General features: G+C 39.2%; 1 pseudogene; it reads right to left on the minus strand.

The window, feature by feature from the left end:
* Nucleotides 1-1,681: 1,681 nt before the first annotated feature.
* LOC102823618 lies at nt 1,682-3,332 on the minus strand (annotated as a pseudogene).
* Nucleotides 3,333-25,397: the final 22,065 nt, after the last annotated feature.

The raw sequence follows: 25,397 nt of genomic DNA on the forward strand, positions 1-25,397 counted from the left end.
GCACATAACAACAACAAGAAGTGTGGTGCTGTAGGATACACATTAGACCACAGGTAGGCAGTTGAAATTTACCAGCCACTCCTGCAAATCCTAATACAGGGTCACTGTGAGTCGGAACTAACTAAAGGCACTTAACAATACCATTCTTTGCCATGTCTTCTGTAATCTGATATGCTCCACACAGGTGAATGTCTTTGCATAGTCAATAAAACACAAGTAAACACCTTTCTGATAGGAATTCTAAATATCTTGTTTTAAAAACTCTGTAACAGACAGTTAAGAGCATTACTTTGAGCTAACCAAACAAGCGTGTTGTGCTGATTTGGTCATTAAGTGAACCTAAAGGAACAAGTTACAACTAAAGTTCAAATAAGAGTCTGCCATGGTGTTTCATGTCTGATTGTTGCTGTTTATATTCCTTTGTTGAGCTTTTACCTACCTTCATAAGCTCCTTAGCAAGTATATGTTGAATCCTTCTGTTTAGTTGTGAAGGAATCAGAGGGGGAGGAGAAGGCAGGCTTCCAATCCGGTTCCATCCAGTTCTCCCACCACGGCTGCGGGTCTCTGCAGCTTGGGCAGCGGTGGGCAAAGCAGCCCAGTCAGGGTTCTCGGTATCCCAGGGTCCATAGGCCCCTTCCCTGCTGCCAGGATGCCCAAGAGGAAAGTAAGCTTGACTGAAGGGGCAGTAAAACAGGTGCCCATGAAGGAGATTGGTGAGGTGGCCAGCTAAACCTGCTCCTGCAAAAGTGGAAAGGCAGTCAAAAAAAAGAGCAGGAAAGGATAAATCTGCAGACAGAAAAGTGCAAACAAAAGGGAAAGGGGAAGCAAAGGGAAAACAGGCTGATGTGGCTGGCTAACCATGAAACTAAAGATTTACCCACCAAAAATGAAGACAGTAAAAACAAAGAGAGGCCAGCCTCTGATGAAGCAGGAGAGAAGGAAGACAAGTCTGATCAATGTGTGTCGCTGTAGGATAAGTACTGGACTGCAAGATCAGAGATTCAAACCCACCAGCCACTCCTCAGAAATGCTGTACAGGGTCGCTCTGAATCAGAACCGACTCAACAGCACTTAACAACGCCATGTTGTATCTATCAGTGAGTCCTGTATCTCCCTTCTTGTACAATCCAGAGGAATATTTTTAACAACTATTTTGTAAATGGACCCCGGGTGTAGAACTGTAGGATAAGCAAAGGACTGCTAACTTGCAAGTTCAAATCCACCAGCCGCGCCTTAGAAACCTTGTATAGGGTCTCAATGAGTCAGAACTAACTCGATGGCACTTAACCACATTTTGTAAATGCAAGTTTTTTAGTAGCTCTAGAACTTTTTTTTTTCAAGTACAATTTTTTAATAAAGATAATTATAAAAGATGGGGGAAAAAATCAGCTCAGAAAGGCGAATTACTTCTTTAATAGATCAGTTTTTGACATAATAACTCACATCAATTTTAAATAATATCACATAAAGCATGGTGGAGGAAAAAAAAATTTTTGCTTCATAATTGGAAAACTCACAATAAAACTTGCCAAAAACAAATACAAAAAATCATTTTGAAAATATAGTCCATGCCAAAGCAGTATAAAATGCAGCCAGAAGTCTCCTTAAGAAAGAAAACATTTTTCTTCCCAATTATCTTCTCAACTTTTTTATGGTTTCCTGAAACTGATGAGACTTAAATTCAAAGGTTGCTGAGCTGTTGTGATTTGGCTCCTTTGGTATCTGTTTTCTCACTGTTACTGTCCTTGGATGTATCTTCTTCATTAGCATCTGGTTTTTTTGTCCTCTGTTTCTTATCTCGTCTTCTTCAATTCTAGCTTTCTTGGCTCCTTTCTTATGGTCTGCAACATTTCTAGACCTCCTTCTCCTTCATCCTCAGAATCTTGAGAATTTTTCATCACAGACTATCCATGTATCTGATGCTTAAAATTCTCATGTCTGGGTCTTCTCCATCTTCATCTCCACTGTCTTCATGAATAGCATCTTCTGGAATAGCTTGCATTTGGACACCAGGTGCATGAGGTAACATGCGCAAATTTTCAAATAAACGCTGTTTTATTTTTTCCATATATTCTGGAGTGTTCTGGTTTGTCATGTTTGATGGACTAATGTGCAATTTGAAGTCTGGTCCAAAATACTCAAAGTAATCATTGTATGGCAATTGATTAGGAATCTCACAATCAAGGGCAACAGCAGTCTCATATGTCCAACATCTGGCAACATTACGTGTAGCCACCTCCCCCAAGCATCAGCAATAGTAAGTAGAAAGATTTTACAACTTCTACACATTTGCATGACCTTTGACTGTTAAATTGAAACAGATAATGAATCTGCACCACACTGTAATACCACAGTACTAGGTTGGTACATCTCCATCACTTTTGAGATAATCATGAATATCTGTCCATAAAGGACCTCTGGTAGCGTAGTGGTTACGAATCGGGCTACGAACTTTAAGGTTAGCAGTTTGAAACTACTAGCCACTCCACGGGAGAAAAATGAGGCTTTCTGCTCCTGTAAAGATTTACAGCCTCGAAAACCCTGTACAGGGTCACGATGGGTCTGAACTGACTCAATGGCACTTAACAATAACAACAACAGCATCTGTCCATAAGACTCATCATCTATGCCATCTCTCGTTGGAAAATTAACAGCATAGTATTTTCCTTTTCCTGCACCAATATCCCTCAAGTCTCCAGTGCCAGGAAAGGATTCTCCATATTTATAGAATGACACAGACATTACACAATCTGTTGTGTAAAAAGCTTCTTCAACACCATCACCATGCTGGATAGTAACATCAGCACCAATCAATATATAAGACTCTCTGATGATACTTCAGTAATTCAAGGATAGCAAGCACAATATCATTAACCTAACAGAATCCTGATGCTTTTGATTTCTTAGCATGATGTAATCCTCCAGCCCAGTTAACAGCCATATCAGTTTGCTGTGGGTTTAATTTCACAGCCCCAAGCAACTGAGCCACCAGTTGAGAGTTGACAAAACTCAAACAGCCCATCAAACACTGGACAACCCTTTCCAACATTAAATCTCTGCATCTGCTTCCTATACTCAGACATGTTAGCTGGTCTAACTCAACGTAGAAATTTGATGTACTCATCACTGTGGTATTTTTTCATTTCTTCCGCAGTGGCTTTATGGTGCCTATATATTTCCATTTTTCCATATAAGCTATAATTTAGCAGCAAGTTATGGGTCATGCAGATTCTGTGAGGTTTCATAGGATGGCCCTGTCCATAGTAGTAATTTCCAATATCACCATCGTAGTAGCAGACTTTCTTCTTGCCGCCTCACTGACTGTACGTCATGGGTTCCAGGCCACTGCTGCCTCTGGGTTCCTTTTTTTGTTGCTGCCGCCGCCAAGGCTCAGCAAAAAAAAAAAAAAAGGGGGAGGGGGGAGTGGCAGCGGAGCCAACTTGCGACTAGAACCATTTTTAAGAGAAAGTCCCAAAGTGTAATTGCTTTTTTGCCGGTAAAATCATTTGCTGGTTGTTTATTTTTTAGTACAACCAGAAAATAGTGGGAAGTTGACCGGTGGGAAGTTTTTTAACTATCTTCAGTGTCAATTTGTCAATTTAACATTCCAAGGGAGAGGGGAGTTTTTATATCCCATGATATAAAGCATGTAGTTGTAGTGCCGTCCAGTCATAGCAGCCCTGTATAGGATTTCTGAGGAGCAACTCGTGGGTTGAACTGTCAACCTTATAGTTCCAAGTGCTGATGCTATAGGGATCAGTGTCTTGCATTTGTATGACTTGAATATTTTAAACCTATTTCCATGTTGTTTTTTTAGCAGAATTGTTTCCCTCATCCTGACTCTCCCTATCAGAATTGTGTACATTCTGTGATAACATTGTTATGTGGTGTGAAAGGTTGGAAATTTGAGTGTGTACTGTGTGTGATGTTAAATTGTGAATTAGTAGGACTTATGACTATCAACAATTTAACAGACTGGTACTTGAATATACTCTTAAGAAAAATTTGCCTCCAAACTTAAAGCTTGAAAAGTCATTAGAATTAAAAAAAAAAAAAATTCTACCTGACTCTTAGATTCTTGGTACGTACTTTCAGAATTATGTACAAATTATTCATAATATATCTCTGTACTGACCCTTAAAGCAACCAATAAAATATCAGTTCTTAAAAAAGACAGAATCAAATGTTTTAGATATTGACAAGAGATATGTCTATTTCTTCTTTTTCCATAACTGTATCTGCCTCTTTGTCTTTATTAGCAAAATCCTGGGAAACCTACAAAAATAAGTGTTTTGTGACTTATCTGGGGATACGACAGAAAATATTCCTGTTATTTTCTGTGAGGAAAATCAATTTTGTATATCTTACTCATATTTCAATCTAAATAAAAATGTGATTTTTTAAAAATGAATTTTAAGTTAATAACTTTCTCTCAGAACTTTGAAACTAGTGCTCTACTGCAGGTACTGATGGTTCAGAGTCTGATTCCCTGTCTTGTGGTGATTTGATTTGATTTTCTGAAACTGTTAGACTCTTTGTCTGCAATGTTCTGACATTTTATAATGATGTGCTTTGGTGTGAAACTTTATTTGATCCACTGTGCACTAGTTCCCAATGGGTCCTCTCAAATTGGAAAATTCCTATCCTTGAGTTCTGCCAAATGTTTTAAAAATTACTTCTTTAGCAATTTTCTCTCCAGAACTTTCTGTTCTCTCTTTTAGGAACTCCATTGTATAGACATTATACCTCCTTTATTAGTTTCTTCTAACTTCTTCATTTTTGCTCTTATTTTTCCATCTCTTTGACTTTTTGTCCAGTTTCCTGCACTTTTCTTTTTTTACTTTTCTTCTGTCTCTGCTGAATTTTAAATTTCTGCTTGCACATTTTAATTTTCTAAAAGTGCCTTTTTGAGACTTTTCTTCTTTTCTAGTAAGTATACTACAAGTATCTTTCTAAATACAGCTTTGACTACATACCACACATTTTAATACATTGTATTTTCTGGTATGGCACTGTAGGATAAACATAGACTGCGAACCACAAAGTCAGCAGTTCAAACCTACCAGCCACTCTTCGGAAACCCTGTACAGGATAACTATGAGTCAGAACCAACTTGACACCACTAAGCAACACAATTATCATTTTAATTGAGTTTAAAATATTTCTTTGCGTTTCTTATGATATCTTTCTCTCTGATCTATGAGTTATTTGAAGTCCTGGTTAGGATAAGCACTGGACTGCTAACTGCAAAGTTGTCAGTTCAAACCCACCAGTCACTCTTTGGAAACCCTATACAGGGTCATTATTAGTCAGAAATAACTAAATGGCACTTAACAAAAATGACATAGGGTATTTAGAAGTGTGGTGTTTAATTTGTTATTTTTTTTTCCAGATTCACCACTGGTAATTGATTTCTAGTTTATTTTGTGGACAGATAGCATATTTTGTATTATTTCAATTCTTTTACATTTACTGAGACTTGTCTTATGGCCTAAAAAATAATGCATCTTGGAGAGGGTCCTGTGTACACTGGAAAAAAAGGTGCATTCTACTGTTGGGTTGTTGTCATTGCTAAGTGTAGTCGAGTTGGTTCCAACTCATAATGACCCTGTATAGGGTTTCTGAGGCTTTTTAAGTCTTTGCTGGAGCAGAAAGCCTCATTGTTCTCTCATGGAGTAGCTGGCAGGCTTAAACCATGAACCTTGTTTATGGTATGGATCCACTGTACTCTGAAACTGACAAGTAAGTCAAGTATTCCAACTGCATAACATATTCTAGGTATCAGTAAATATTTACTCAGAGAATGAATGGGTGAACACTTTGTAGAATCCCTGCATGACTGAAATTCTTTTATCCACAACAGAAAATTATTGCTCAGAGTTTATTCTCCTGAAAATCTTTTTATTCCTCTCAAAGCTGCATGACCTCATCAAAGAAAATGTACCTTATTTCTCCAGACTGATTTAAGCAAAGTCATTTGATAGACCCTGATTGGATACAGTGAATGAAAACTGAGTTTACCTCTTTCTAATGCTTCAGAGAGACAGACATATCTAACATATGAATACAAAACAAAAACAAAATCTAAAATTGGTCCTTGAGGTATTCCTGCCATCTGGTGGCAATCTTAATCCACAAGCCACCTAGTATTTTTCTTCTGTCTCTTATTTTTCTTTCTATGTCTCCCACCTCACCTTCACCCCCACCAACAAACCAAAACACTAACACATTGCTATTGAGTCAAATTCAACTTATAGTGACCCTAAAGGACATAATAAGACTTCAAATCTTTATGGGAGCAGACAGCCTCATTTTTAAAAGAATATTTTGCCTATACATCTTCTAATGCTTTTTTTTTTTTTTTTGCTTTTCTGGCAATTCATGGTACGTTCAATATTCTTCACAAACACCATAATTCAAATGCATCAATTCTTCTACAATCTTCCTTATTCATTGTCCATCTTTCACATGCATATGAGAAGACTGAAAATACCATGGCTTGAGTCAGGTGCACCTTAGACTTCAAACTGATATCTGCTCCTTAACACTGTAAAGAGGTCTTGTGCAGCAGATTTAACTAACGCAATATATCATTTGGTTCCTTGATTGCTGCTTTCATGAATATTGATTGTTGATACAAGCAAAATGAAGTTTTTAACAACTTCAGTCTTTTCTCCAAAATATCATGATGTTATTTATTGGTCCAGTAGTAAGGATTTTTGTTTTCTGTACACTGAGGTGCAATTCATACTAAAAACTAGTCTTTGATCCTCATCAGGACATATTTCAAGTATTCTTCACTTCCAGCAAGCAAAGTTATGTCATCTGCATATGACAGGTTATTAATGAGTCTTCCTCTAATACTGATACCACATTTTTCTAAGTATAATTCAGCTTCTCAAAATACCTGCTCAGCATGATGTTGTTGTCAAGTGCCATCGGGTCGGTTCTGACTCATAGCGACCTTGATAAAGTGTTTCTGAGGTTTTAAATCTTCAGGGAAGTAGAAAGCCTAAGTTTTCCCCCGTGGAGCATCTGGTGGGCTCAAAAAGTGGACCTTGTGCTTCGCAGTCCAGTGCTTATCATATGGAGCCACCACGCTCCCATTTGCTCAGCATACAGAATGAATAAATATGTAGTTATTAAGTGCTGTCGAGTTGGTTCTGACCCATAGTGGCCCTGTATAATGTTTCCTAGGAGGGGCTGGTGAGCTAAATGCGGACTTTTGCAGTTCAAACTGACTTCACAGTCCAGTGCATTAACCTACAGCACCACACCAGGACTCCAAATAAGTATCGTAAATGAATATAAATAACCCTAATGCACACCTTTCCAGATTTTAAACCATTCCATATCCCCTTATTCTGTTCTAAAGACCGCTTCTTGGTCTCTGTACACAGGTTCCTCATGAGCACAATTAAGTGTTCTCAAATACCCATTCTTTGGAGCGTTATTCATAGTTTGTTATGATCCACACAGTCAAATGCTTTTGCATAGTTAATAAAGCACAAATAAACATCTTTCTAGTATTATTCTCTGCTTTCATACAAGATCCATTTGATATCAGGAATGATACCACTTGTTCCATGTCCTCTCCTGAAACCAGCCTGAATTTATGGCAGGTCCCTGTTGATATACTGATACAACCACTTTTGGATTATCTTCAGCCAAATTTTACTTGCATACCCTATGATATCCAAATTGCACTGGGTCATCCTTCTTTGGAAGGACACAAATAAGGATGTCTTCCAATCAGTTGCTCAGGTCACTATTTTCCAAATTTCTTGGCATAGATGAGTGAACTTCTCCCGCACTGCATTAGTTTGTTGAAATATTTCAATTTGTATTCCATCAATTCCTGGAGTCTTGGTTCTTGTCAACAGCTTCAGTGTAGCTTGGACTTCTTCCTTCAGTACCATTGATTCTTGATGATATGGTACCTCTTGAATGTCGAACATCGACCAGTTCTTTTTGGTATAATGACATTGTTTATTCCTCCCATCTTCTTTGGATGTTTCCTTCATCATTCAATATTTTGTCCATGGGATCTTTCAATATTGCAAGTGGAGGCTTGAATTTTTTCTTCAGTTCTTTCAGTTTGAGAAATGTTGAACGTGTTCTTCCTTTTTGATTTCTAACTCTAGGTCTTTGCGCATTTCATTATAATACTTTACTCTATCTTCTCAAGCTACCCTTTGAAATTTTCCATTCAGCTCTTTTAACTCATCATTTCTTCTAGTTGCTTTGCTTCTATATGTTAAAGAGCAAGTTTCAGAGTCTCTTACAACATCCACTTTGGGTTTTTTTCTTTCCTGTCTTTTTAATTACTTTTTTTTTTTTTGCTTTCTTCATGGATGAGGCACAACTCCTCTGGTCTTTAGTCATTAGTATACAGTGCATCAAATCTGTCCTTGAGATGATCTCTAAATTCAGGTAAGATGTATTCAAGGTCATCTCTTCACTCTAATGGACTTATTTTAATTTTCTTCAACTTTACCCTGAACATGGAGTCCTGGTGTGGTGCTGAATGATAAGTAAGCATAAAACACACACACACACACAACAAAGTGACAGCAATCAATTCATATCTATTGGTAATTACACTGAATGTAAATGGATTTTAAGTGCACCTGTCAAGAGACAGGCAGTAACAGAATGGGTAAGAAAGCAGGATCCTTCAATATGCTGTGTACAAGAGGCAGGAAAAAAAAAATGGACACAACCCAAATGTCCATCAACAGAATGGTTATACACACTTTGGTACATACACATGATGGAATAATACAAGACACTGAAGAATAATGATGAATCTGTGAAACACCTCACAACACAGATGAACCTAGAGGACATTATGCTGAGTGAAATTAGTCAATCACAAAAGGACAAACATTGTATGAGACCAAGGTAGTAAAAAGTTAAAAAAAAAAAAAAAAGTTTTCTTGATAAAAGAAACAATCCATGATGACTATGTGGGGGAAGAGAAAAGTATTCGTGAGCTAGACGTTAGACACAGGCTAACATGGGTGACAGGGCAAGCAATATTCAATAAAAGGGAAGTTAGCAAAGGAAAGATGAAGGTAGCAGGAGACACAGGGAGGAACACAATAATTAAAGTGAATAGAGGTAAATGTTGTTAACTGTTGGTAAATGGAGAGGATTACAACTATATAGTGAAACAAAGTGTATGATTTGTTGAATGTAAAACTGATGATCTGCTTTGTAAACCTCCACTCAATTCACAATAAAAAGAAGTTGGAAGGAATACAGAGTCACTGTACCAAAAAGAAGTGGTCAATGTTCAACCAACCATTTCAAGAGGTAGCATATGATCAAGAGCCAATGGTACTAAAGGAAGAAGTCCAAGGTTCACTGAAGTCATTGGCAAAGAAAACGGTTCTAGGAACTGATGGAATACAAATTGAAATCTTTCAACAAACTGATGAAGCACTGGAGGCACTCACTCATCTAGGTCTAGAAATTGGTAAGACAGCTACCTGGCCAAGTGATTGGAAGAGATCCATCTTTGTGCTCATTCAAAAAAGAGTTGATCCAATATAATATGGAAATAATTGGACAATATCAATAATATCACTTGCTAGTAAAATTTCACTTAATTCAAAAACTGCTGCAACTGTACATTGGCAGGGAACTACCTGAGGTTCAAGCTGGATTCAGATAAGAGTGGGGAACAAAGGATATCATTGCTGAAAGCAAATAAAAGCAGAGAGTTGTTTACCTGTGCTTTGTAAAAACTTTCCACTGTGTGGATCATGAGAAGTTATGTAGAACATTGCAAAGAATGGGTATTCCAGATCACTTAATTACACTCATGATGAACCTGTATGTAAACCAAAAGGCAGTTGTTTGAACAGAACAAGGGGATACTGAATGGTTTTAAATCAGGAAAGGTGTATTCCTGAGTTGTATTCTTTCACCATATTTATTCAACCTGTATGCTAAGCAAATAATCTGAGAAAGTGGATTATATGAAGAACATGGCATCAGGATTACAGAAGATTCATTAACACCTACGATATGCAGATGATACAATCTTCCTTGCTGAAAGCAAAGAAGACTTAAAATAATAAGATTTTAAGATCAAAGACTACACCCTTCAATATGGGTTCCACACCATTTAAAAGATAGCAAAAATCTTCACAACTGGACCAATACATAACATCATGATAAACAAAGAAAAGATTAAAGTTGTCAAAGACTTCATTTTGCTAGGATCCACAATCAATGCTCATGAAATCAGCAGTCAAGGAATCAAACCACTGATTACATTAGGCAAATTTGCTGCAAAAGACCTTTTTAAAATGTTCAAGAGCAAGTTTGAGAACTAAGGTACACCTGACACAAGCCATGGTATATTCAATAGCTTCATATGCCTATGAAAGTTGGTTAGTGAATAAGGAAGACCATAGGAGAATCGATGCAGTTGAATTATGATGTAGGAGAAGAATGTTAAAAGAACCATGAACTGCAAGAAGAACAAACTGAGCTGGAAAAAAGTACAACCAAAATGCTCCTTAGAATCCAGGATGGTGAAACTTTGTCTGTCATACCTCAGACATGTTGTCAGGATGTACCAGTCCCTGAAGAAGGACATCATGCTTGGTGAAGTGAAACAGAGGAACCACCCAATGAGATGGATTGGCATAATGGCAGCAACAATGAGCTTCAGTATAATTGTGATGACAGCAAATGACCAGGCAGTGTTTATTCTTTTGTGTATAGGGTTGCTATGAGTTAGAACCAACTTGCAGGCACCTAACAACAATGGTCCTGCTCATTGTGACAGGAGTTGGGAACGCTGGAAACTCAGTCCTATTTCTCATAGTAATGTGAAGATGGAGAACTCTAGCTTCATAATAGTCCATTTAAGTTGAAGTTAGTAACTACAGTATGATAGGGGTCCAGGTGTGGCACTGTAGGATAAGCACTGGACTGCTAACCTCAAGGTCAGCAGTTCAATCTCAGAAACCCTATGCAGGGTTGCAATGAGTGGGAACAACAAAGTATGATTATTTGTAGGTTTGAAGCTTGCCTGTTGTTGTTGTTGCTATGTGCCATGGAGTTGGTTCCGACTCATAGCGACCCTGTACAGGGTTTCCGAGGCTGTAAATCTTTACGGGAGCAGAAAGCCTGATCTTTCTGCCACGAAACAGTTGGTAGTTGCAAAGTGCTGACCGTGAGATTAGCAGCAGCCCGATTGGTAACCACTATGCTACCAGAACTCCTTGAAGCTTGCCTAGACCACATTTAAAGCTTGGATACCTAGAATAGAAAGACATCCAACAGACTAAACACAGAAATGCCAGTAATTACCATTCCAATAGTTTTCAACTGTGTGTCCCAAATTCCCCCCAGGCCTATCTAGTTTCTTATTCCACAGTAACCGTGGCAAAATCTACTGCTACAGTCAAAACTGTAAAGTCTGCCTCCCCTAACTCTTGAAATTTAGCAGGGCTTTTTTCTTGAGGGAATGAGCTTGAGATAAAGAAGTAGATTATGTGCCATTCATATACAATATAAACAATAATGGAATTTGGAAAAATATAATCTTACACGTAAGAAGCTGTGGTGTGGTTTTAAGAAAAAAGCCTTGAATCCTGGCCCTACCGCTATCGAGTAATTTTACTCAATTAGGGTTTCAAGTCAGATCTTCTCAGGTCAAATCCCAGCTCCACTACTTACTAGCTTTGTGATTTTTGGCAAACTACTTACTTTTCTTGAGTCCTGGTGTGGCGCTGTGGGTTAATGCGCCAGACTGCAAAGCCGGTTGAACTGCAAAGTCGGCAGTTCAAGTTCACCAGCTGCTCCTCGGAAACCCGATACAGGGTCGCTATGAAACCCGATACAGGGTCGCTATGGGTCGGAACCAACTCAACGGCACTTCACAACAACTTACTTTTAGCTTTTGTTTCATTTGTAAAAAGAGGATAATAGTACCTAACAATCTCAAATGTGAGGAATTCATGTTAATACATGCACATTATCAATGCCCCACACTATTTTCCCCTCCACGCCACTCCTCCCGCTCCTCCCTCCCCCATGTTGCTCCAGATCCTCACAAACTCCCAAACTAACTTTCTTTCCCATCATCTTATTTCTCAGTTTGGGCGATGATATCTCCCTTCTTTCCCCTCATTATTAATCCTTTTTCCCGCCCCTTTTGTGTTTCTAGTCCCCGAGTTCCCAGCACTCAGCCCCAGTACCCCTCCCACCCAAAAAAAACGCAGGCTTTAGCAGCGCACAAACCCCACCCAAGGTTCAAGGAGCTCCGCTTTCCCCACCCACGAGTGGCGTAGACCTAAGGCGATTGGTCTCTCCCAAGACTGGCAGCTCTTTCCACCAAACCCAGGCCTGCCCCGCCCATCGCCATCGCCGGGCGCTCTCCTGGAACGTCCTCAGTCTCCAGCAGCATCCCGCCTCCAGACGTTTTCACACTGGCCGTGGGATTCCGGCCAATTGTTTCCCTTTCAGGTTTTCAGGCCTGCTGGCTGTGGTTTCCTGCTTGTCGGGTCTTCAGTGCGAGGAGAGTTGTTCCCAGATTTGTTTTAAATAGGAATCAATTAGAAAGTGTGTCTGTCCGCTCGCTTCCCCTTCATCTTTGCTATTGTGTTTTAGCCCCAACAAAATCCATTCAGCCGTGGACTGAGCCCCGTAGTGATAATAATAGAGCCGGTTTGAACTACAATGTCGGTGGTTCAAGCTCAGCAGTCGCTGCTGTGAAACCCTATACAGGGTCGCTATGGGTCGGAACCTACTCAACGGCACTTCACAACAACAACATTTTGAACTTAAACGGTGGCTCTCTAAGACTGGACTAGGAACCATGAAGTTCAGCCCATCAGCCGCTCTAGGAAGGAAGATGAGGCTTTCTGCTCCTGTAAAGATTTATAGCCAATGAAACCCTATACAGAGTCGCTATGAGTCAGCCGACTCCTGGGTACTTAACAAAACGTGACTAGACTAGATAAACACTAGACTGGGAACCACAAGTTCAGCAGTTCAAACCCACCAGCTGCTCGGGATCGCTTTGAGTTGGAACCGACAAAGGCGCTTAACATCCTGTGGCGCTTGGATGCTGGACAACAAGATCGGTTTGAACCACAAGGTCGGTAGTTCAAACTCACCAGCCGCTCCTTGGAAACCCTATTCGGGATCGTTATGAGTAGGAACCGATTCAACAGAACTTAACAACGATGTTAAGCTATACGATAAGCACTTAAAAAAGCAACGGCTATTAATGTTAGAGATGCTTAGTCTGTAAGATAAATGTATATTGTTGGTAATTGCCGGCTAGTCCGTTCTGAGCCATTGACGTTGCTGTTCAAACAATGCATTAACCCCCAGCACCAAACCCCGTTTTAAATATGAAGAAACTCAATTACAGAGAGGTTAAGTGTTAAGTACCTACTCAAGATTATTACAACTATTAAATGGCATATAGGATTAGAACTGGTTCCCCTGTGCCATATTCCAAACTCATTAATAAATACGGCCTCTGGAGACCTAGGATCAGGCTGCAATTCAAGAGGCAGCAGTTAATTGAGGCTTCTTCCCTCCTTTGAGTCAGGCTTAGAAGACATGCAAAAGGAGAGAGAGACTAGGATGGGGAAGAATTTCTTTGCTTGGATGCTGTGCTCTCTGAACTTAGTAGGGAAAGCAAGAAGATGAGGTAGGTTTCTTAAGCGAACCTACAGGATGTGGGTGTCCTTTCAAAATCACTGTTTAAGGTTAATTTGCTAAAGTATTAAGGGAAAGAAGTATTTGATCTCACCAAACTGTGCACATAAGAAATATTAAGTTGGCAAATGTGTTATATAAAAGGCCTTCAAAAAGTTCTTGGGAAAATTCCGTTACCATTTAATTCAACATTTCCATGACCTTTTTGAAGCCCTCTCACATATATATTTATAACAATGCAAAAGATTTAAAGGGCTATGTAGCAACTGGTGGTGGTGGTGTGCTGCGGAGTCAGTTCTGACTCATAGTGACCTCGCATAGGGTTTCGGAGGCTGTAAATCTTTAAGGGAGCAGACCATCTCACCTTTCTCCCATGGAACAGCTGGTAGTTTCAAACTGCTGACCTTGAAGTTAGCAGCCCGACTCATAACCACTATGCTACCAGAGCTCCTTATATAGCAACTACACACACACACACACATATATATATAAACTCCTGGTGTGGCACTGTAGGATAAGCACTGAATTTTAACCACAAGATTAGTGGTTCAAACCCACCAGCTGCTCCTTGGAAACCCTATACAGGGTCACTATGAGTCAGAACCAACTTGACAGCATATAACAATAACAACAATATATCAACCATGCAAACAAGTGAAAATAAAAAGCAACAGAAAACAATAAAGCATGCCTATGAGTCGGTACCAACTCGATGGCACCTAACAACAACAATTTACTCCTTATTTGGCACTGTAGAATAATTGCTGAACTGAGGATTACAAGGTCAGTGGTTCAAACCCACCAGCTGCTCCTCGGAAACTCTGTACAAGGTATGAGGTAGAGTCAACTCGACGGCACTTAACAACAACAATAACATTACATTTATATCCACCTTTCCAATAATTCTGTAATCACATAAACCTCAGCTTATCCACAAACTTTCCAGAAATAGATCTTTTTCAACAAGTGCCTCAGGTATCTATTCTTGAGGGAAAGAGATTTAAAGACTCAAGCTTAACATATAGTATTAATTGATTGGATGAAAACCGGTAAGAGTTGGGATGGGGAGAACACCCCAGTGGTTCCATCCGCTTACCTGGTACAGAGATGCTTGCGTGAGAGTTGACAGCACGTGTAGAGAAGCAGTATTAGCTTCCATGATGAGAGCAATGCATTTCATCTCCGTTATAACCACATAGGAGATGGGACTGGAGCACAGAAATTACTAGGTAATTGGCCTGTTGTTGTTAAGTGTTGTCAGCTCCAACTCACAGTGATCCTGTATAGGGGTTTCTAAGGATCAGCTGGTGGGTTTGAACTGCCAACACTGTGGTTCGTAGTACAATGCTGATCCTACAGCATCACACCTGGACTGCCTCTAATATAAATGAGGGGCCCCAGAGGCAACTCAATGAATTCTAAAAAACAAGAAGGTAAAGAAAAACAGGACTGTTTTCTTATATCTAACCTATTTCTTATCTCCAACCTATATCTGAGGAGAGATACTTTAGCCAGAAAGGGGTTCTTGGACTCTTCCTGTTCCCTCCCTCGTCCTCCTTGGGTGTTTGTATTTGGGGTGTGCTGGGAGGACTTGTAAGAATGGTAAATGTGGGAGAAAGGATACATAAGGGTTAGCCTCTAATTTCCTCCTTTTTTGGACTCAGCCCAATCACAGGTCTTTCAGTCTGTGCAGTAAAGACACTGTGCCTGCAGGGGGAGGTCTGGGGTTGTACTTAGCTGTCAAGGCTAGATGGAGAAATGACGCTTATTCTTAACTAAGCTTTTACCCATTTAAATTAAATCAATCAAACAAAAAAGCTGGAATTTCCTTTCAATGTATTTATTTTAGAATAATTTATTTTGAAAGTTTCATTTACAGAAAAAGGACAAGTACAGTAGAAAGAGCTTCCATATCCCCTCACCCAGATTTGCAGTTGTTAATATTTTATCACATTTGCTCCATCTGTCTCTATCTCTTTCTTTGTATAAACAACAACAAAAAAAACACACCTCAAACCTGTTTCCATTGAGTGAACTCTGACTTATGACAACCCTGTGTGTTACACAGTAGAACTGCTCCATGGGATTTTTCTTGATTGTACAGCTAATAGCCGATTGCCAGGCCTTTCTTCTGCAACACCACTGTGTGGGTTCAAACCACCAACTTTTAGATTAAGAGTCAAACATTTGTGACACGCAAGTTCCCTGACTTTCATAGTATTCCTAAATTGATAACCAGCTGCTTTGAACTAGCTATTCTCCAATCCTCACAACTCTCCTTGCTCTCCTATCAATCAAATACAGTATTCACTTGGTCTCTTAGCTATAGCAGAAAGCTTTAAAAATTGTGATGCATGCTAATGCATATCAGGGATTATTATTTCCACACTTACCACCAGCTATTGTCTCCAAATAGGTGAAGATATCTTATTTTAAGAATCTACACTTTTTTTTCTTAACTTTTTATTGTGAATTGAGTGAAAGCTTATAAAGTAGATCATCCGTTTTACATCCAACAAATAATATACTTTACTTCATTACATGGTTGCGATCCCCTCTATGTACCAACAGTTAACAGTATTTACTTCTATTCACTTTAACTATTGCATTCTTCCATGTGTCTCCCACTACCTTCATCTTTCCTCTGCCAATCTCCCTCTTGTATATTGCCTGCTTTGTCACCTATGTTAACATGTATCTATCCTCTAGCCCATAAATAATTTTCCTTCCCCTGACCCGCCCCAATCTATAAACAACCATTATAGACTGTTTCTTTTATCAAGAAAGACTTTTTTTTACAGCATCATTTTCATACAATATTTGTCCTTTTATAATTGACTAATTTCACTCAGCATAATATCCTCCAGGTTTGACCATGTTGTGAGATGTTTCACATATTCATCATCTTCAATAATGTTTTGTAGTATTCCATGGTCTGTATGTACCCAAAGTTATTTTAACCATTCTTCTGTTGATAGGCATTTAAGCTGTCTCCATCTTTTTGATATGTGTCTTGTACACAACGTATTGAAGGATCCTGTTTGCTTATCCATTCTATTCTCTATGACTCGACTGGCTGATTTAATCTATTTACAAGCCAGGTGGTATCATTGATGGAGTCAAGTGTGGCAGCGGTGGTGGGGTTGGCCCAGGATCGGACATTGTTTCATTCTGCTGTGCATGGGGTCGCTATGAGTCGATTCCGACTCGATGGCACCTGACAACAACAACAACAACATTCAGTGTAATTATCAATAGGTATAAATTGAGTGCTGTTATTTTTCTGTGTGTGTGGTTTTGTGTATGTGTGTGTATGTGGTGCTGCTGGATTCTTTATTCCACATAATTTTTCTATGCTGAGTTCACTTTGTGAGTTTTCTTTTCATTTTCCTTTTTGTTGTGCTAATGTTTACTAAATTCTGATTTTTCCTTTTTTAAAATTATGATATGCAAGTATATTATTTTTCTTTGAGGCTATTAATTTTTTCCCCTGCTTAAAACAGTCTGTTTTATCTTGGCATCTACTTGACTTCCTTGCCATTTGAAAATTCTGTATCTACACTATGCCCTCTTTTTGCTTTGTAGTTGACTTTGTTCTACATCATTATCTCTGGTTCTCTGTTTTCAGTGTAGCTCTGTTTTACTTTAAGTACTTCTATATCTGGATTGAATTCTGGGTCATGTTGTCATGTATGGTAATCTCAGGTTGTTGTCTGCTGTTGTTTCTCAGTCCAAAGCACACCCATTAGCAATTTTTGTAAAGTTGTTCTGGTCATTAAAAATTCCTTTAATTACTGTTTATCGGGAAATATCCTAATTTCACTGTCATATTTGAGGGGACAACTTTGCTGGGTAGATAATTCTTGGCTGGCAATTTTTTTCTTTCAGAGTGTTGTATATGTCATCCCAGTGCTTTCTTGCTACATGGTTTCTGATGAGAAATCAGAGCTTAATCTTATTGGTTCTCCTTTGTAGGTAACTTCATTTTTCCCCAGCTGCACTCAAGATTCTTTCTTTGTGTTTGATTTTGGAAAGTTTGATTATGATATGTCTTGGTAATTTTCTTTTGTGATCTATCCTGTTTAAGGTTCATTCAGCGTCTTGTATGTTTATCTTCTTGTCTTTTGTGATGCTAGGGAAGTTTTCTCTCAACAACTCTTTGACAATTTTTACTTCCTGCTCTGGAATTCCAGTCACCTGTAAGTAGTTCCTCTTCATGGTGTCTCACATAACTCTTAGGCTTTCTTTGGATTTTTTATTTTTATTTTTTCTGATAATCTTCTATCAGACTAGTATTGAGAGATTTATTTTCAAGTTCACTCATTTGGGCTTCCATTACTTCGAATCTACTCCTATGCCCTTTCAAATGTATTGTCCATTTCTTAAATTTTAGTATTAATCTTCTATATTTCTAATTGCAGGTTTTGTATTGTTTCAAAATTTGCATTTATTTTGTCTGTTTGTTCTTGTAGTGTTTTCCTGGATTGCTCTAATTTTTGTTTATGTGTTCTTCTTGCTTTCCTTGATCTTTCTGTCAATCTGCTCTAGGTACCAAAATATTATTCTTTTGAATTCTTTTTCAGTTAGTTCCATTACCGTTTTGCTTCAGAAACATTTTCTGTCTCTGCATCTTGGTCATTTGAGCCATTCTCTCTTGTTTCTTCATGTGAGCTCAAATTGTCTGTTGTCTCCAGGGCATTGTAGGGTTGTATTTGTAAAAACAAACAGTGCAGCTGTTAGACACAGAGAGGGCAAAATCTCTGGTGGGCTACTGCATTTCAAGGACTTCATGAGGTGGTTGTAGAAAGTTGTGCAGAGTTCATAACCCTAGATGGAGTTTCTACTGGCCTCGGTATACCTACATTCAGAGCATTCATTCTGGAAATCGTTTGTGGGAGCCTTTGATGTTGCTGGTTTCAGTGTCTGTTAGGACCACAGGGAAGCTGGGGACACGGTGACTGATTAAATGCTGGCCTGGTAGCTCTGTGGGTTTTGTAGGTCTGAAGCTGGGCCCATTTGAATCCAGGCACCAAGATGGCACACAAAACTGATACAGCTGGCTCACACCTCAAGGAGTGGCTCAGAAGTCCCAAAGAACAGAGTCTGTGCTGGGGGTGGATGAGGGTGGGTGCTTCAGAGGAGGGTGGGGAAAGAAGAAATTGCACCTTTCCTGTTTTCCACACAATCTGCTCTGCCAGTCCTCCCTCCACTGCCAAAGCTGCTCACAAGTGGTTGAGCTGTGTCTGGCCAATCATTCACCAGGCAATTTCCCTCTCTCACCATCCCTGCTCAGCCTCTCCTCCCAGCAAGCATTCCATCCACCTCTCTAACCTTTCTTCTGAAGTCCAGGGTGCCAGAATTTTCATGTGTCTGTTTTATTTGATCTCTCATATATTTGCTATAGAGGATCTGTGAAGTGCATCTGCCTAGTCCACCATCTTGCTGGAAATTCTAAGGATATACTTTTTTTTTTTAAGTTTTTATTGTGAATTATGTGATAGTTTACATGGGAGAACATTAGCTTTACATTCATCCTATCGTATATCGTTTCATTGCCATGGAGGGGATTACAGTCCCCTTCATACATCATCAAACATCATCAAATGACCCTACAAGCCTGCCCCCACTCCCTCTCCCTCTCTGGGTCTAGAGTCCCCAGACGCTCCATCTCTCCATGTCATTGTATCTGCCTCCATCTCTGGCATCACTGTTTCTCTGGGTAGGATCCCACACTCCTCTCTTCTCCCTTGATGGTTCCAGGGACCTCTGCTCCCAGACTGCAAAATCAACCACTCCCCTCTTTTTGCTACAAAACGTCTACCTTTACATTTTCAACCCTCACAGTCAGTCCTGATGGCAATTATTCACTGTTGTACCACTAGAGTCCTATCCCCATCTCCTTTAAAGGCCACTTCTGATACTATCATTTTTCAGCCTAGGTTCTCTAGAAAACAGCCTGAAACAAAAGATTATGTATGTGTTAATGCTTTATTGATAGGTGAAATCCCAGGGAAGACCATGTGTGAGGTGGGAAAAGGAAGTGAGATGGTGAATGAGTGAAAACAAGCAGAGGGATATGTGACTAAGATTGCAAACAAAGCCAATTGCTTGATTTTCCAGAGCGTCTCCAGATAAAACTATTGCCTCTCAGTATGGTCCATCACCCAGGAGGATGGAAGAGTAGGCAATGCTGGCTTCTGTCTCCTGCCCCTCACTGATTGAGATCTATCACACCCCCACCCTCCCTTCCCCAAAGGACATGAACTCCCTGATGTTTCTGGATTGTGTTACCCAGACCTGCCTCAGTAGTCCATTCTGGCCAATGCATAGATGTTTCAATCCTTCCTCCTAGTCATTACTACAAGTGGGGACTTCTTAGTTTCAGGGTGCAGTGGTGGCAGCTGGGGCTGATGATATGACTTTGCAATTTAAAAATATTTCATAGGGTTTTGTGAGGATTCAGACAAGTCATACCTAGTGTCTGGCATTTAGTAAGCATTCAGTAAATGTTAGTTCTTATTAGCAGTAATTGTGTTTTTGTGTGTGTGATTGTTATATGATGTGACTGGTATGAGTGTTTCTGGCTTTTTGTTAAGTACCACTGTGCTCAGTGAGCACTCTGATGCCAAGCCAGACAGATCTGAGTGGTTCAACAATGTCATGGGCTGTGGTCCACAGCAGTGTGGCCAGTGAGGCGGCCAAGTACACAATAGTGATGGCCACAAGCCAAGTAGCAGACAGCTATGCAGTAGAGCAGACTGTATTTCTTTTATAAAACTATGACTGATAATATATTCCCCATTGTCTAGCCACCTTAGTTTTCTTTATGCATTTAATTTGTCTCTGAAATCCACTAAAGAAATAAATGGGGCCTGTTTTTTTGTTCTATAAATTACAGCCATGTAGCTCTGAAAAACAATTTGCCTACTCAGAGAGTCATAGATTTGCTTCTGAAGCCACGAATACAGGAGCTCTCAAATGGCAAATATCTGAAAAATAATATTTTCTTTGGGACATTTGCTACATCATCCTATGAATTTGGTTAATCATAAAAATAGACCCTTCGTTTGATGAATAATTCAAATCTGCACTCTCTCCTCCCAGGTCTCATATGAGGCACTCAGTACCACAGATGTACCATTTACTTCCCTTAAACAACAGCTCTTGACAAGTGGAAATACGATCTCAGTAAAGAATTTGCTACTCTACATTTGTTAAAAACTGCCGCAATAATCTGTTTTGCTTCCTGCCTCAAATATATGGAAAGGATTGTTATAGTCAAGGGAAATCTATGTGCTGATTAATACAATAGACTTGAGACTGAAAAAGTGAATTTCAGGCCTTCAAAAATATATATACCTTTTGCATTTGTGGAAGTAAGATTTGAGTTTTAAAAACTGAAAGCTTATTGACATTATATAATTGAATGTAAAACACACATATATGCTGTAACAACGAGGCTTCTAATAAATTTCTTAAACCACGTGTCTTGGTTTCATAGGGCCGTCATAATAAAATACCACAAGGTAAGTGACTTTAAAAAACAGAAATTGTCTCACAGTTGTGGAGGCTAGAGTATTGTCCCTTCTCTAAAGCCTTTGAAAGATGAACTAATGAGAGAGATTCTGTGCCTCTCTCCTAACTTCTGTTTTCTGCCAGCAGTCCTTGGCATTAATTTGCTGGTTGTAGATGCATCTTTACATGAACTCTTCCTGGTGTGAGTGACTTGTGTCTGTTCTCTTTTGTAAGACACCAGACATATAGGATTAGGACCACCCTACTCTGGTATGACCTCATTAACTCAACTGATAAAACCTTCGAAGAAAGACCTGATTTTTCCAAACAAGCACCAATTGTTCAAAAATATACGATCCAGCTGGGAGGACATGACATAAACACAATTTAGTTAGAATAACCACAGATGTATAACTCAAAGTTTAGTTGTCTTGATGTTCCTGAAGTTCTCCAACCCACTGGAGAAACCCCAATTCTTTAAGAGTTAATGAAAATGGTTATGAACCTCCATCCTATACATAATGAGAAAACCCAGCATCACTCTCAATATTTCTGAGGTTTCTTGGATACCTTCCCTCTCTCCTTGGAATCTGTCTCTGTTTTAATCCTTCTGGTGATTGGGTTACCTACTTCACTAACCTCATCTACATAGGATACCACCTGGAATCTCAAGTTATTCAAATCACCACTGCACAGGAATATGTATAGTATAATTTCCTGAAGAAGGAAAGCATGGGTGGTAACATCAGGGTAAATATTAGGTATCATTGTTCCAAAATGTTCTTTATTCATTTTTGCTTCTGAGACATCCTTACAGGCGATTTCTTCACAAGCAACCTTAGTCCAGAATCACTTTGCTCTATTTTTTCTTTCTTTTTTCTACCCTATTTTACACTCAATTCCTACTATATGCAGATGAGTCAAAAATTATGTGCACTATAGCTGTAGAATTTATTTTAATCAACTTTTAGAAAAGACACATAATTTTTCAACATAATCTCCTTTCTTTTCAATACACTTTGTCCATCTGTCAACAAGCTTTTGTATTCCCATATTTAAAAATATTCTAGCCAAGAGAATCCAGCAGCACATCAAAAAATAATACATCATGACCAAGTTGGATTCATATCAGGGATCCAAGGATGGTTCAACATTAGAAAAACAATCAATGTAAACCACATGGTCATATCGATTGATTCAGAAAAGGCATTTTATAAAATTCAATATCCATTCCTGATAAAAATCCTCAACAAAGTAGAAACTGAAGGGAAATTCCTCAGCATAATTAAGAGCATATATACAAAACCAACAGCCTACATTACTTTCAATGGAGAGAAACTGAAAGCCTTCCCCCTGTGAACAGGAACCAGACAAGGATGCCCTGTATCACCACTCCTATTCAACACTGTGCTGGAAGTCTTAGCATGAGCTATATGGCAAAACAGGGAAATTAAGGGCATCCAAATAGGCAAAGAGGAAGTAAAACTCTCTCTATTTTCAGACTATATGATCCTATACATAGAAGACCCCAATGACTTAGTAAAAAAGCTACTAGACCTCATTGGAAAATTCAGCAAAGTGGCAGGGTATAAGATCAACATACAAAAATCAGTTGGATTTCTCTATAGTAACAATGACACTGCTGAAAAGGACATTAGGAAAGCAATACCATTTATAATAGCTGTCCAAAGGATGAAATATCTAGGAATAAATGTAACCAGAGAAACAAAGGACCTATACAAAGAAAACTACAGAACACTACTACAAGAAACCAAAAGAGACTTACAAAAATGGAAGAATATACCATGCTCCTGGATAGGAAAATTTAACCTTGTGAAAATGTCAATACTGCCCAAAGCAATTTACACATATAATGCAATCCCAATCCAGATTCCAACGACATTCTTCAACGAGATGGAAAAAACAATTACAAACTTTATATGGAAAGGAAAGAGACCCAGGATAAGCAAAGCACTTCTTAAGAAGAAGAACAAGGTTGGAAACCTCTCACTCCCTGATTTCAAATTTTACTACATTGCTACAGTGATCAAAACAGCCTAGTACTGGTACATTGATCAATGGAACAGAACTGAGAATCCAGAAATTAACCCATCCACATACAGACAACTGATTTTCGACAAACAGCCTAAGTATATTGCATGGGGAGGAGATAGTCTCGTCAACGGACAGTGCTGGCAAAACTGGAAAGTGATATACAAAAGATTAAAACAAGACCTTTATCTCACACCTTATACAAAAACCAACTCAACATGGATTAAAGACCTAAATGTGAATCCCAGAATTATAAAAGCCATCAATGAAAACATAGGGACAAATGTGAGGGCTCTAATACAGGGCATACACAGACTACCAAACATTTTGAAAATTACACAAACAAAAGTAGACAAAATAGATGATTGGGACATACTAAAAATTAATAACTTATGTGCATCAAAAGACTTCACCAAAAGAGTAAAAAGGTAACCCACAGAATGGGGAAAAAACCTTTTGCAATGACACATCAGACAAGGTACTAATTTCTAAAATATATGGGAAACTACAACACTTCTACAAGAAAAAGACAAATAACCCAATTTTAAAATGGGCACAGGAGTTAAAAGCTCATTGAATGACTGATCCCAACTGGAAGCACTCCCCTGTGGGTACCTGAGTCCATGAGCCAAGCCTGTGGGACAGTGTGAGTCCCCAGGTCTGCCACGCTGGCGCACCTTGCTGGCATGGTGCCTTAGGAGAATGGCAATGCAGGTGGGCCATGGGTTGTATTGTAACTCAGCTGCTCAGTTCCCAGGGCACATTTCTGGGTCAAAACCTGTGGGAAAGAGGAGGTACCAAGTGCAATGTCTTAAGCATTCTATAAAATAAGAGATCTGTCTGTCGTCTGGCAGCTCATCTACTTTTTAGTAACCACTCTTTCTGAACTTGGAGCCCTATTCAGCAGTTCCCAGACCACAGTGGAGCCTCCCCTCATCTTTTTTGGAGTCAAACTTGACTTTTTTCTAATTTACTAAGAATTTGCCTATTTAAGTAGAAAACAAATGATAAGGTATGTTGCCTAAGATGGTTATCTGCATATTATCCCCACCTCTTGCACCATGTTTCCTCAAACCTAGTCAGATTTCTGTAGATGGAAAATACTCACTCTAGCCAATTTGAGAATTAAAAACTATAGATAGCACTACTCCTTAATACTAATGTTTTGAGGTGGCTATTCTGACCAAAGGCTGTTGAATGACACAGAACTTTTTTTTAAGAAGAAAACCAAATTGACAGGCAGGATTATTATTATTTTTTTTTTTTTAAAGTTTGCCTTGCACTTAGCTATGTTCATCAACTAGCGGTCTGTGGAAGTTAAAGAAAACCCTCAAGGTGAGTGAAGCTGCCCCTCCCCAAACAGTCTCTGGTGCTTTTCTTCTCTCAAAATGGATCCAATAAATATTTGAATAGAGGAAATGGTAAAATGTCTTGCTGCTGCAAGAAAGCTGCTGCTTTGGATTCTGAATTGAGCCAGACATGGAGAGGACCTACCAAACCCAGGTTTTCGTGCCTACAATCATGCTAGAATGTTCCAAGTCATCTGAGGGCCATCGTACCAGCAGTAACTTGAAGTCTGGAAGCAAGTTGACAGACTCTAAGAAGACCGTTGGGAGAAGGAGTTTGAGACTCTGCAACCCTCATCAGACCCCCGTTTGTTCTGATCAGTAGGAGCATATCTGGCTTTGTATTTTAAAGTCTCCCAGACCCCTGAATTCAGAACCCAAGGCCACAAATAATAGACGAGAAGCACTTTCTAAAGACTGACCTAACATAGTGTTGTTCACCCGTGGAATGCCTGCATGCTGCTTGAATTGCTCCACCCACACCTCCATGACCATGGGCACAAGAGAGTTCTGTAGCACAGGCATGGGCGTCTCTCTGCTCTTCTGTCTGACTCTTATTAAGTTCTCCCTCACTGAATGTAGACTTGTTGCCAAGATTCTGAGAAGTGTCTATTCCCTGTGAACACGGGTATCAGTTCTGCCTCACATTTCCCACATAAGGTTAAAACTTGCCGTGAACACCACCTCGGACCATCTAAATACCATCAGTGGATGCGAATGAGGCTATTAATATACTCTAAAAGCCATAATACGATGTAAGAAGGGAACTAGATAAGAATAGTGGGTCTG

This window comes from Chrysochloris asiatica, unplaced genomic scaffold, assembly GCF_000296735.1.
Source record: "Chrysochloris asiatica unplaced genomic scaffold, ChrAsi1.0 scaffold00004, whole genome shotgun sequence".
Taxonomy (NCBI): Eukaryota; Metazoa; Chordata; class Mammalia; order Afrosoricida; family Chrysochloridae; genus Chrysochloris; species Chrysochloris asiatica.